Below are 15,117 nucleotides of genomic sequence, written 5' to 3' on the forward strand. Positions count from 1 at the left end.
AGTACTGGTGAGTAGTGGCCTAGGTCCCCTAGCGCCCTCCCCTTCTTATTCCTCCCCCCCCATCTCTCCTCTTCTTCTCTCTCTTCTTCTCTGGACTATCTCTGGTCAGGTAAGCACTTCGGGGCATCACCCATTAGCAGTTGATCCAGGGTCCTCAGGCCGGACCGCCTCTGGGGGTCAGGAAGGAATTTTTTCCCTCTACTGCAACAATTGGCCAGCACAGCTAGGGGGTTTTCGCCTTCCTCTGGATTAACGATAGGGCGGTTGTGTCAGCGGGCCCCCCCATCCATCACCACCACCAGGACTATTCGCATTGTCATCAGCACCGTTGTTACCAGCGGCATCCTTCAGGACCATCTTCTTCTCAGCAACATCATCGGCACTACATCAGTATCATCATAGTTATTAATCCTATCACCATCAACTTTTTTTCCTTGCCATGTCCAACTTCAAATACTCAGCGGACGCTCTCCACAGGCTAAGAAATACCACCTCAACATTAGCAACCTCCATCCAAATAATACTACAAAAAGAACAATTACTAAGGACCAACCTACAACCAACCTTAAAACACAGGAAGACACCAATTCAACCACAACAATTAGCATGCGCCTTGATCAACACCAGATCTGCAGTCAAGCACAGACTGGAAGTCCACGACTTCATCACCCAAAACATCATAGATTGCCTCTTCATCACGGAAAGCTGGCTAACACCCGACTGCAATGCCACCCTAACCGAATTGGTGGCTGAGAACTACAGTATCCTAAATGAGCATAGAATAGGAAAAAAAGGAGGAGGCCTAGCAGTGATCTTCAAATCTCACCTTGTGTTCATCAAATTAGCTTTACAGAACTCAGTGCCTTTCATGGAGACACTCACTCTACATCTTCAAACAACACCCCAAGACACCATTCACATACTACTATGCTACAGACCAGCAGGACTGAATACTAATCTCCTTACACCCCTAACTGAATTCATTTCAATACACACCCTGAAAACCAAAAACTTTCTGGTACTTGGGGACTTTAACCTCTGGGCAAACTCTACCCAAGACCCCATCGCTACCGCCTGCATTAACCACTTGGAAGAACTAGGTCTTCAGCAACTGATAAATGTATCCATGCATGGTTCAGGACACACTCTGGACCTCATCTTCAAACAAAATATGGACATCAACATATTCAACAACATACAGCTACCATGGACGGACCACCACGCTATCAAATTCAAAATCACTACCAACACCACCCCCCAGAAACAGAAACACGCAGCAGGGCCATCTTAAGAGCATTATAGGCCCCTGGGCAATACAGTGCACTGGGGCCCTGTCTACACAATCACGCACGAGAATAAAAATGCAAATTATCAATAAGGCTATATTTCTTGGTACTTCCAACAAAATCAGTGTTTAAACATTAACATAACTTTGGACAATATAACACAAGTTTGATGGGCACAGTGGCAGTGTTTGATGGGCACAGTGGCTGCGTTTAAAGGGCACAGTAGCTGCGTTTAATGGGCACAGTGGCAGCTTTGATGGGCACAGTGGCTGTGTTTGATGGGCACAGTGGCAGTTTTTGATGGGCACAGTGGCTACGTTTGATGGGCACAGCGGCTGCGTTTGATGGGCACAGTGGCAGCTTTGATGGGCACAGTGGCTGCTTTTGATGGGCACAGTGGCAGCTTTGATGGGCACGGTGGCAGCTTGGATGGGCACAGTGGCTGTGTTTGATGGGCACAGTGACAGCTTTGAGAGGCACAGTGGCTGTTTGATGGGCACAGTGGCAGCTTTGATGGGCACAGTGGCTGTGTTTGATGGGCACAGTGGCTGTGTTTGATGGGCACAGTTGCAGCTTTTGAGGGGCACAGACAGTGGCTGTGTTTGATGCACAACTTGAACTTACTTAAGTAGGCAGTGTTAGACTTACTTGCGGCCGCCGGCCTGGTGCAGTACAGTGTGTCACTCACAGCAGCAAGGCAGCGCCAGCTATCAAGGGCCGTCTTTCCGCTCCGCTCCCTCTCCACGCTGTCTGAAGAACATGGCAGAGGTGGGCAGAGCTTGTTTACTAGCAGCTGGGGCAGCACGCTATGAATGCTGGGGCGGCCGCGGCCTCTGACTGACGTCACTGGTTGCTAGCTAGACGCCAGACGGCCGGCGATTCTAGCAAGTGAGCAACCAGTGCAGTCAGTCAACTAAATCAGCAGATTGCAGCGCTGAGGATTGGCCCTGGATACTACAAAGCAATCTTCAAAGCTAAAAAAGAACATTTCTCGAACACCATCTCAACTGCTTTAAACCACCCTCGGGAACTTTTTAAAATAGTCACTCAGACGATGAACCCTACCTGCTTAGAGCCCCCAGCAAACGAAACTCAAGAATTCTGCAATGAGTTATCAGATTTTTTCATCGACAAAATTGACAACATTCGGAAAACAATTCAACAGAAAAAAACAACCAACCTCATTCAACTAAAGCAAAAAGAGGAAATCGACATGAACATCACACAATCACCGAATTTTTCTCTGACCCCAATCACCACTAACACCAGCAAAAACATCATCAGAAGCCTCCGAGACAGCACCAAACGACATAATTCCCACAAAACTCCTGAAAGAATAACATCTTGGCTCCTACTATAACACAAGTCATAAATCAGTCGTTCAAAGAAGGGATTCTTCCGATCTCCCTCAAGCAAGGCATCGTCAAACCCCTCCTAAAGAAACCCAACCTTGATCCTAAGGACCCTAACTACCGCAGACCGATAACAAGCCTTAACACCATCTCAAAGGTTATGGAGAAAGCAGTAGTACAACAGCTACAATGCCACCTGGACACACACAAACTCTTGGACCCGCTGCAATCAGGCTTCCGCCCAGGCCATGACACAGAAATGGCACTTCTCAAAATATGGGACGACGCCCTTGAAGCAGTAGATAACAGAGAATCATGTCTCCTGGTACTGTTGGACCTCAGTGCAGCATTTGATACAGTGGACCACAATACTCTACTCATCCGCCTCACAGAAGTAGCAGGAGTCACAGATTCAGATCTACAATGGTACGCATCCTCCTTAGGAAATCGTTCACAGACAGTGAAACTAGGAGCATTCACTTCTGAAACCCGTGCAATCTCTTGTGGAGTCCCTCAAGGTTCACCCTTGTCACCAGTGCGCTTCAACATCTACATCCGCCCACTCCTCAAAATCATCAGAAAATCGGACCCCTGCTTCCACTCATACGCTGATGACACTCAACTTTACTTTCACATCACTGGACAAAAAAGACCATCATCAGCGACTAGAAAAATGCCTCACATTGATAGACGACTGGATGACCACTAAGTCCCTCAAACTCAACGGATCAAAAACAGAGCTTCTTCTCCTACAAAGAAACAGAAATTCTGAAACTAATATCCCATGGACACCTCCCACCATCTTTGGACAGACCATCTCTCCAAGCACCAAAGCCAAGAGTCTCGGAGTCATCTTTGATTCAGAAATGTCAATGGATGCACAAATAGGATCAGTAGTAGCGGATCTCACCATCTCCTCCGCCTGCTACGTGGACTCATCCCCTTCATTCAGAAGAGGACAAAGCAGCAGTAGTTGGAACAATCATTAATTCCCGACTCGACTACGCAAACTCCCTCTACATAGGATTATCTCAATATCAGATTGCACATCTACAACTCATCCAAAACACGGCAGCAAGACTGGTAACAGAAAAAAAACCCTGTGAATCCATCTCCCCTTCCCTGAGGAGCCTACATTGGCTAACCGTAAAGAATCGGATCACATTCTAGACCCTCTGCCTCACCGACAAATGCATACAAGGAAACAAGGAAACTGCATACACTGACGCCCCCGCACCTCTGGCCACATAAAGTACTGCATAGACCTGCAGTGGCTGTGGAACGGATTATCTGAGTTTCCTATGGGGAAACTCGTTTTGATATACTAGTGCTATGTATTACAAGTTATTACTGTATGTCCATTTTTCATCCACCAACGGATGGAGGAAAAACAGACATATGGAACACCCGTGTGAAAGGATCCTTATGCGATACCTACTCCTAAAAACATTGTTTATTGTTATAAGAAGATACATTATCCAAACTGGTACTTTTTATTTTATTAATGTTTCCTTTTTAAAGAATTATGTTCACAAAATGGGAAAAATAGGTATGTGAGTAACCCATGCAACAGGACAATTTCCTTAATATAGAAGACATTCATATGCTTCCAGCATTATCCCGCTGAGACATTGAATAAATGATTTTATCATATCCTATTTACATATTCGGCCTAAGGGCTTCGAAGAAGCTGCTTACACAGTGAATACATAGACAACTGACTCCTACTGCATTCAAATGCCGGTTAACAATAAATAAGTAAAACATGCTTCAAATGCAAGTTAACTTTTGCACCTTTGAAATGAAAGGCAACTATGAGCTGCACTGTGCATGTCTAGTGTTTGTGTGTGGTGGGGTCACAACCAAGTGAAGAGCTGTAAAAATGAGGACAAGGATACATTCACACGTTTTGTATTATGTGTTTTAGCATGTTTTATGTGTGTGTAAGCTCCATCGAACATTTGTTGTAGGACTTTCCGCCAACAAATGTTGGCTAGCAGGTTCTCAAATTTTCCACCAACTAATGTTTGTTGTCAGACTTTCTGATCGTGTGTACACAAGTCCATCACACAAAAGTCCACGCATGCTCGGAATCAAGGACGAGCCAGAAGCGATCGGTCTTGTAAAACTAGCGTTCGTAATGGAGATATCACGTACGTCTTCTACGTCACTACGTTCGGAATTGTTGGCCAACATTTGTGTGACCGTGAGTATGCAAGACAAGTTGGAGCCAACACCCTTCGAACAAAAATCCACGGTTTTGTTGTCGGAAAGTCTGATCGTGTGTACGCGGCATTAGAAAGATGATCTAAAAGGTGCCTACAGAACTCCATTATCCAGCCCTGAACACTATCCTAACAATGGGCTAAGGGTACATTTACTGTTGTGAATGCACCCAAAAGCATTTAGATGCAGGAACCCCAGCAAGGGTTCCCGGGGATTAGCTGCAGGAGGTAATGCAATTGAAAGCAATGGGGGGCTGTCAGCTCCTGCAACTAATCACGACCAGTCACATCTAATCAGTCATGCTCATACAATCACATGTGAGCACTCGCGATCTGGCAGCCTTTCATAGCCTTCAATAGGGCTGTCTCCCACAGCTAATCGCTGGGAAACCCCGCTGGGCTTCTCGCATCTGAATTCAATCACCCAGATAGCAAGTATAACTTGCCACAAATTTGTGGCAGTGTTGAATTGTCAGTCTGTTAATTTGCTGCACATTTTCACTGGCAAGTTGTACACTTGCAGAGCACTTGAAGCACAAGTTCTAGTTGACAGTTTGCGTGGCAAGTCTCTAGCAAGAGCAAAGTTGCAGTGATGAGTCTACAGCAAGAGCTCTGTAAGTCTAGAACATGAAAACTCAACCACAGTGACACCTGTGGCGGGATGACTATTGCACAACATAACTGAACCAGAACTTGCAGCAGACTTGCAGAATGTTGGCAAAGAAAGATGATCTGGAGTCATGCAATGCGGACTAGCTGCAATTGTTCAAAAAAAAAAACATGTGAAGCTTGGCAAGTCTAGCAATAGCTTAGCAAGTCATTTTTAAACTTGCAGCACAATTGCTAGCTATCTGGGCAGGTACTTTGCAAGCATAAATGTAACCTAAAGCATTTGTTAACCCCCAAAAAATAAAAATGGATCCTGCTCCTTTAAAGCATGTTATATGACACAGTGCTTGTCCTGTGTCATTTGGCCCCCTGTAACACCTAAAAACCTGGCTGATCCTGCCAGTTTCTACCCACCCCTCTGTAAACTGACCATGGTGTATCATGGCTGCTGAGCCCTGGACACCGTGGTCAGTTTACGTGCCTCTGTCATCAGCAGCCTGCTATCTGCTCTTCTCTCTGCTCCTGTGTCCTCCTCCCCCCTCCTCCCCAATACCCTCTCTGTCTGTGTGTGAGTCACCCCCTCCCCCCTCCTGCTGCTTTCATAACACAATATCCTGTATACACCATCAGCACTGCCTCCTATTGCAGTGTCTCTCTCTGTGAATGATTTATAAATATAAATACTGTAAATACCTTAAGAGCTGAGATTGTGATCACATGACCAGCCAGCTCTCTCCTCCTCCCCTCCAGACTGACATCAGTAGAGGAATCTCAGCCCTGCCCGCTGCATCTCTCAGAGGAGGAAAAGAGAAAGTTGGCAAGTCATGTGATTGCAATCTCAGCAGTGAAATTAGGTATTTGCAGCATTTATTTTTATAAATCACACACACACAGGGGATACTACAATAGGAGGCAGTGCTGATGGTTTATACAGGTTAGAGTGGCTTGACAACCAGTTTAAAGGTGATTTTTTTTTTTTTGTACATGGCGTCCCAAACTACGCCTGTAGATCCGGTGACGATGGAGGGGGATCGCTTCCAGGCCCTCATGCAGGCCATCTCCGGCTGCCAAACAACTCTGACAGCGAAAATTGACATCCTACAAACGGCTTTCGAGCTGATGCGAAGGGACATGGATAAAATGCGGGATCGGCTGGGTGAGGCACAGCAGTGCGTGGGCGACTCAGAGGACTCCATCCGAGATCACCGTGCTTCCATTCACACCCTGCAGGTGAAAATGAAGGCCTGGGCAGAAGACAGTGAGAACAGGAGCCACAGGAATAACCTGAAGGTGGTTGGACTGCCGGAGGGAGCCGAGGGTCAAGATCCTACAGCCTTTACAGAGACCCTGCTCCGCACCCTCCTTCCATGGGCCCGGTTTTCCCAATACTTTGTTGTGTCAAATGCTGGATTCACTCCCTTGCACAATAGGTGGGATGCCTTCAAGGCATATATCGGGGGTGTTACCAATCCTCTATCTCAAGAACTCAGCATAATGCCAAATTTTCTATTGAGGAGGCCGAGACCAAGGCTCAAGGTATGGAATCCCAGTATGTCCTGACTCAGAACCCAATCACCTAATTGGATATGCAGGCGGCCTACCGAGAAGCAATGCTTCTGCGGATGGCAAGGTCTAAAAAGCAGCAACTGGCACAAACACAATGCATCTTTGAGCAGGGGGAGAAAACTGGACGTTTCCTGGCTTGGCTAGCTAAGGAACAACAACCCACTGCCACCATTGCCCGTATACAAAATGCAGAAAAGGTGGCGGTGGTAGATCCGGTAGCCATCAATGCACAATTTGCCTCATATTACAGTGCCCTTTACTCTTCCAAGGCGGATTACTCAGCGGAGGAACTGGATTTCTTCCTTGGGCAGCTCGCCTTTCCTACTCTTAGTGACGAGGCCCGTACTCATCTAGACAGTACAATCATCCTTGAAAAGGTGGTACAGCAGGCCCTCAGTGAATTACAGGCGGGGAAAACTCCAGATGTGGACGGTCTCCCCCCTGGAATTCTATAGGCAATATGGGGAACAGTTGTCACCCAGACTACACGAGATGATAGTCCAAACCCAGAAAGACACCACTCTCCCAGCTTCTATGATGGAAGCAATCGTTGTCGTCTTCCCCAAACCAGGTAAAGACCCTGAACTCTGCACCTCCTATCTACCCTTCTTTCTGCTTAATGCAAATGCTAAGATTCTTACTAAAGTTCTAGCTAGAAGACTTAATGAGGTTATTCTTACCCTGATACATGAATACCAAACCGGATTCATGCTCGGTAAGGGGACGGATATAGACCTCTGCAGACTGTATACAGTCCCAAGGAGTCCCAATTTGATGCAGTGGCCTCCCTGGACGCGGAGAAAGCATTCGATTCGGAGGAATAGAATTACGTATGGGAGGTCCTGCATTGGTTTGGCTTTGACCCTAATTGTATATCCTGGGTGCAGACTCTCTATAAGTCCCCCAAGGCTAGGGTATGCACTGGGTCGACTCTATCTCCACCCTTCCGCCTACACAGGGGTACCAGACAGGGCTGCCCGCTGTCGCCTGCGCTCTTCGCGTTGGCCATAGAGCCGATGGCGACTCTCATGCGCTCCTCCCCCTTAGTCAGCGAGTATGTCCAAGAGAAAATATCCCTCTACGCGGATTATACCCTGCTGTACCTTAGGAACACCTCAAATTCACCAGGGGCTGCCCTATCAATTATCAACACCTTTTGTAGATACTCCGGCATATGCATTATCTGGGGAAAATCTGTTATCTTCACGTTGCACTCCTCGGAGGCTTCGATACAAGCAGATACCCCTCTACAATGAGTTTCACAATTTAGGTATTTAGGAGTAGTGATCCATAGGGACCTAGCACAGTTCATCCCTCTCAACCTGAACCCAGTGATGTCCCTAATGACTCAGAGATGCGCTGCTTGGAAAACACTGCCCCTTACCCAAGTCGGATGGGTCAACCTTGTTAAAATGTCTGCGCTGCCTAAATTCTTGTATATCTTTAGACAGACTCCGGTACATATTCCGAAGTTCTTCAAAAAATTAGACAGCTTGATTACCTCATTTATTTGGAATGGTAGCATCCCTAGAATAGCCAAATCCACTCTGCAGCTGCCTTTCACCTTGGGAGGCCTTGCCCTACCCTGCTTTCTCAAATACTATTGGGCTGCTGTTCTTGTCACGCTCAGATGGTGGTTGGAGGTGGCGTTGCTTGGTTCCTAATCTGAATTGCAGAATCTAATACACCATGGTCCTAGGTCCAACCCAAATATCATTCCCTCAATGCGGACCACCCTAAGGGTTTGGGAAATTGTTCGGGCCAAGGTCCAGAAGCCCAACGGATGGTTCCCCAGCACTCCGCTGTGGGGGAATCTGCAGTTGCCGCATTTCCAGTCTATTCCAGATTCTGTGCTGTGGGCCAGCTTTGAAATTAAAACACCGGAGGACATAGTGTCCCAAGATGGCTTATTCAATTTGATGATTTAAAACAGGAACGAGGGCTATCTAACCACATGTTTTTTAGATATTTGCAGCTTCACCATGCTTTTTAGTCCCAGTTCCCTCTACCTCTTGTGCTGGAGATCATTGGTGTCGAACAGCTACTGAGAGCGGTGGATGTAGCTAAAGCCCTGTCCACTCTATACTCTGCCCTGGCGGGACTAGACACCTTTAAAGTTTTGCAGCTGTTCTCAGTGTGGCAGGCAGATGTTCTCACACTGGCCATTGATGACTGGGAAGAGGGCATTCAGCAATACCTCTCTCTGGTGATCTCTGCCAGAGACAGATTCACTCAAATTAAGTTTTTGCATAGGGCATATTTTTCTCCACAGCGGCCAGCTAGAATATATCCTAATAGAAGCTCGCTCTGTCCCAAATGCGCTTCGGAGGAGGGCTCTTTCTTTCATGTTGTTTGGTCCTGTCAGCATATACAAACTTTCTGGAAGGGAGTCGTCAATTACATTAATTCTGTAAGTAAACTAAAAGTACCTTGTGACCCGATACCATTATTACTTGGCATAGTCAATACATTGGAAGACCCCAATCCAAGAAACTATTTATATTCTATGTGGCCTTTTATGCCAGGAAGGCGATTTTGCTACAATGGAAGGGATCCTCCTCTCAGACGATACAGCAGTGGAGAACCCTAATAAATGCGTCCCTTCCATTTTACAAGCTGACCTATCTGGGACACTAATTGCCCCAAAAAATTTGATAAGGTCTGGGCGACCTGGGTTCAAGAGGAGCAGCTGCCTCTGGAGTAGGGATTGGAACCAAAGGACCACCACAATTCACTATGTTGAGTACTATTCACTTACACGAGTGTTCACCATAGGACACGTACAACCAAAGCTCTTGCTGAATCTCCTTATACCCTGGTAGGGATACCCTCCCCCCCCCCCCCCAACCCTCTTGCTTGATACCTATCTGCCCAGGTCTAGGTAAAGGATGACCCCTGAGAAGATGGGAACCCTTACACTCTCCTCATTTACACATGGTGATTTAAATATCTGTATCCTTCCTTGAATAGAGCAAATTACATTATCAGTTGTAATAAGAAAATGCAATACTGAATATGTACCATTGTCTTAACTCCTTTATTTTTACAAAATGGATTACTGGTTATTTGCGTACCATCTACATTGATCTCCATGAATGCTGTGACCGTAACCACTGCTTACTGCTTACCAAAACAAAAACATCACATACACTACCGTTCAAAAGTTTGGGGTCACATTGAAATGTCCTTATTTTTGAAGGAAAAGCACTGTACTTTTAAATGAAGCTAACTTTAAACTAGTCCTAACTTTAAACAAATATACTCTATACATTGCTAATGTGGTAAATGACTATTCTAACTGCAAATGTCTAGTTTTTGGTGCAATATCTACATAGGTGTATAGAGGCCCATTTCCAGCAACTATCACTCCAGTGTTCTAATGGTACAATGTGTTTGCTCATTGGCTCAGAAGGCTAATTGATGATTAGCAAACCCTTGTGCAATCATGTTCACACATCTAAAAACAGTCTAGCTCCTTCCAGAAGCTACAAAACTGACCTTCCTGTGAGCAGATTGAGTTTCTGGAGCATCACATTTGTGGGGTCAATTAAACGCTCAAAATGGCCAGAAAAAGAGAACTTTCATCTGAAACTCGACAGTCTATTCTTGTTCTTAGAAATGAAGGCTATTCCATGCGAGAAATTGCAAAGAAATTGAAGATTTCCTACAACGGTGTGTACTACTCCCTTCAGAGGACAGCACAAACAGGCTCTAACCAGAGTAGAAAAAGAAGTGGGAGGCCGCGTTGCACAACTAAGCAAGAAGATAAGCACATTAGAGTCTCTAGTTTGAGAAACAGACGCCTCACAGGTCCCCAACTGGCATCTTCATTAAATAGTACCCGCAAAACACCAGTGTCAACATCTACAGTGAAGAGGCAGCTGCGGGATTTTGGGCTTCAGGGCAGAGTGGCAAAGAAAAAGCCATATCTGAGACTGGCCAATAAAAGAAAAAGATTAAGATGGGCAAAAGAACACAGACATTGGACAGAGAAAGACTGGAAAAAAGTGTTGTGGACGGATGCCAAAGGTGTGCAATGCTGTAATTGCTGCAAAAGGAGGATTCTTTGATGAAAGCAAAGTTTGATGTAAAAACAATGTTATTTCAAATACAAATCATTATTTCTAACCTTGTCAATGTCTTGACTCTATTTTCTATTCATTTCACAACGTATGGTGGTGAATAAGTGTGACTTTTCATGGAAAACACAAAATTGTTTGGGTGACCCCAAACTTTTGAACGGTAGTGTATATGTAATAAAAAAATATTCCATTTTCAGCCTTTATTATTATTAGTTAGACATGTGCAATTTGTTTTGTTACAAATTGAAACTCGGACAAAATTTTCATTATTCGGAGATTCGGATGTATCCCAATCTCTAAATCATAATAGTAACACATTTCAATGAATCTGAAATAAATCCTAACGAAAACAACAAATTTACTTGTTTTTCATTTGTTTGTAACATCAGAGGGTTTTGTAAGTTCAATATGTGTCACACTCTGTATTGTTATGATTGGCCAAAGCCCAATTCTCAAAACATCAAAGTTGCATAGAAGTCGCAAGCAAGTTGCTTCCAACTGCAAGTTACCATTGCTTTGATGTATGTTTACATCTAGTGGGCCACTACAACAAAGTTTAATTGATTGGTTTCTCCTTCTGGTCTCCCCTCCTGTGTAGTATTAGTTCAGTCCTAGTTAGACTCTCTCTTCTATTCTATCTATTCTTCTATGTTCCCTCTGTCAGTTATAGCACTTTGCAGAGACAGGGCTTAGGAAAGTTCTCATTTAAAAAGACTGGAAAAACATTCTCTATACTGCAATTAGCACATTTATGTATGTATGTAATGTATTATGTAGGTAAATGTAATGTATTATGTATGTAAACAATTAGAGCCCTTTCACACTGCCAGCACTAGCGGCGCTTTAACAGCGTTTTTCAAGCACTAGCGGGGAGCTTTTAACCCCCGCTAGTGGCCCAATAAAGGGTTAAAAGCGCCCACAAAGCGCCGCTGCCAAGGCGCTTTTCAGGCGCTTCCCATTGATTTCAATGGGAAGGGGCGCTTTAGTAGTGGTGTATTCACCGCTCCTAAAGCGCTGCAAAAAAGCTGCTTGCAGGACTTTTTTTGACGCCCTGCCAGCGCAGCGCCTCAGTGTGAAAGCACTCGGGCTTTCACTTTGGGATTGCAGATGAGGCTTCTTTCAGGCGCTTTACAGGTGCTTTTTTTAACGCTAAAACGCCTGAAAAACGCCCCGGTGTAAAAGGGGTCTTATAGTAAAATTATGTTGAATTCAATTTCTGCATCTTATTGAAGAGTTATGCTGACTGTGGATAGTGCCCAGTCAGCAGGCAACCATACTGTTCAGACAGACTGAGGTATATCAATGCATGAAACAGTATTTGAAACAGAATACGAGACTCTTATCCTAGATTAGTGTCTACTATAAATGTTAAAGGGGGACTCCAAAAGAAAAAGTCATGGAGTTCCCATTCCCTATAGATGTCACTCGCATGCAGCCTGACAATCAAGGAAACGGGGAGCAAACGTGCGCCCCCCCCCCCAAAAAAAACATACCAAGCCACACACCCCCAATATAGGGCACCTTTTCCCCATGTTGATATAGATAAAAGCCTCTTCACCACAAACCTGGTCTTTGGGTTAATGGGGCCTGCCAGTGTGGGGCTTATCAGAATCTTTAAAAAAGGAAGGACTCCTAGAAACCACCCCCATACATGAAAGTGGCTACATTTGGGCAATGATGTCAGCCATTATTCATGCCCCCTTGTTTACATGGCTAGGGATTCCCAACCAGCAAATAAATGGGGTCCAGTAAACTCACTTGTGGGCAGGGCTTAAGGAACTCTAGTGGGGACACTGCGGAACTACACTCGCTAATGCTTGAATCGCAGGTAATAGCTGCGATCATGTGAAATCAACATTAAGGCAGGACTTAATCTGTGGCTAAACCTCTTACACTTGAACACTTCAGACAGGGCCGGGACAAGGGGTGGCCAGGAGGGGAGGATGCCCTGGGCACAATGGTTTACTGTAGGGATGGGGGCATCTTCCTTCTATTCCAAGGCTGACAGGAGTAGTGACAGTGGCAGTGATATAATATGAAAAATTATACTTACACACCAATCACAAAAAAAGTGGTATTTCTCTTTTTATGCCCATTGCAACCTTTCTTACATCTAAGCTCCCACTTCCCTTTTTTTTTCATTGGGACTGACTTTATCACCCTAGTGGATATGTAAAGATATTTCATACAAGGTTCTATTAGAATTCCTTACTTTAATACTCAATTCATTTATATATAGGTCACAGTCCACTTTCACTATATCAACTGGCCCCTCTGCTATACCCTTTGTGCGTCCTTCACTTGGCGGTTCGCTTCACCCACAGCTTCCAGGCAAGAATGCTTCAGGGGTGCCCATCCATTGCACCTGTTTTTTCTGTGAGAGATGCTCCCAATCCCTTCTTTTTTGTGAATGGTGTGTAAGTAGAATTTTTCATACCATATTTTTTATTGATAAGCAATCTCTGTATATCTGAGCGGAATATATTTGCTGTGTTCCCTTATTTGGGCACACTAGTTTCAATATTGTATGCCTTAATGACATGGTCTCTCCACAGATGTTGCCTTTTAGCTTTAATTCCGCTTGTCTCCTGAGGAAGTGAACTTTGTTTCACAAAACACATCGAGAAATACTATATCAGTGTCTGGTTTACAGCATATACTTTTGCTGCTATGATAATTACAGAATGCTATATGATATTATACTTTTTTTTATTCTTGTTTAAATGTAATGTATATTCAGTTTTTTTAATTGTCCAATATGGAATGTGAATAATAAAGATGTAAAACTTTTTATATATTCATGGTTGCTTTTTTTAAATGTCCCATGGGCACTCACTTTATGCACAGAAATCCAATGTTTCTGGGACTGAGTCTCGCCTCTATCAGTGCACCCAAACCACATTTTTATTAAAAGTCCCACTCAGTCTCTTGGATTTTTGTAACTATTTTGTATTATAAAGAATGCAGCATTAGCAGCAAGAACACCTCAACGTGAGTGGGAACATCCAACCACCAAAGTGGGCAGAAACTTGGAAAGTGTCTCAGCTCACTACACAACACCTATAACTAAAGTATCAGTTTTGAGTGGAGTGACCCTTTATCTTTATAAACTGTTCGCTGTTTGGTATATATTGTATGCATATATGATTCTTCCTCTTGTCTGGAATCATAGTTCTCTTGTCTGGAATCTCATGACTTTCCTTAATGCCGCGTACACACAAGAGGACTTTTCGACCAGACTGGTCCGACGGACTATCCGCCGGACTTTCGACGGACTTCCAACGGACTTTCCGAATGAACGGACTTGCCTACACACAATCACAACAAAGTCCGACGGATTCGTACGCGATGACGTACACCGGACTAAAATAAGGAAGGTCATAGCCAGTAGCCAATGTCTGCCCTAGCGTCGGTTTTTGTCCGTCGGACTAGCATACAGATGAGCGGACTTTTCCATAGGAACTGGGTCTGGCGGAGTTCCGACGTAAAGGTTTGAAACATGTTCCAAATCTAAAGTCCGTCAAATTTTCGACCGAAAAAGTCCGCTGCAGGTCCGATGAAGCCCACACATGGTCAAATTGTCCGCCGGACTCGGTCCGTCAGACCAGTCCGGTCGAAAAGTCCGCTCGTGTGTACGCGGCATAATTCTCATATTGTAACTGAATTACAGGCAGATTAAAAAAACACCAATGAATGCAGTCATTTATTTATTAGCAAAATGTATATATGATTGCAATTAGTGTTATTAACCAATTCAGCCCCAGAAGATTTGGCTGCTCAATGACCAGAGAACTTTGTGCAATACGGCACTGTGTCGTTTTTTTTTTTTTTTTTGTATAATCTTTTTTTTTTTATTTTCAAAATAACACACTTTGAGAAAAGCAAAATACAACAAAGCAGAGAAAAAAGAAAAAAACAGTAAATGCCCAAGGGGCAATTATGGGGACCAGAGAGGGCAATGGGTTACAAGCGTATAGAAACCCCTGATACATTCAGA

This window comes from Aquarana catesbeiana, linkage group LG04, assembly GCF_042186555.1.
Source record: "Aquarana catesbeiana isolate 2022-GZ linkage group LG04, ASM4218655v1, whole genome shotgun sequence".
NCBI lineage: Eukaryota > Metazoa > Chordata > Amphibia > Anura > Ranidae > Aquarana > Aquarana catesbeiana.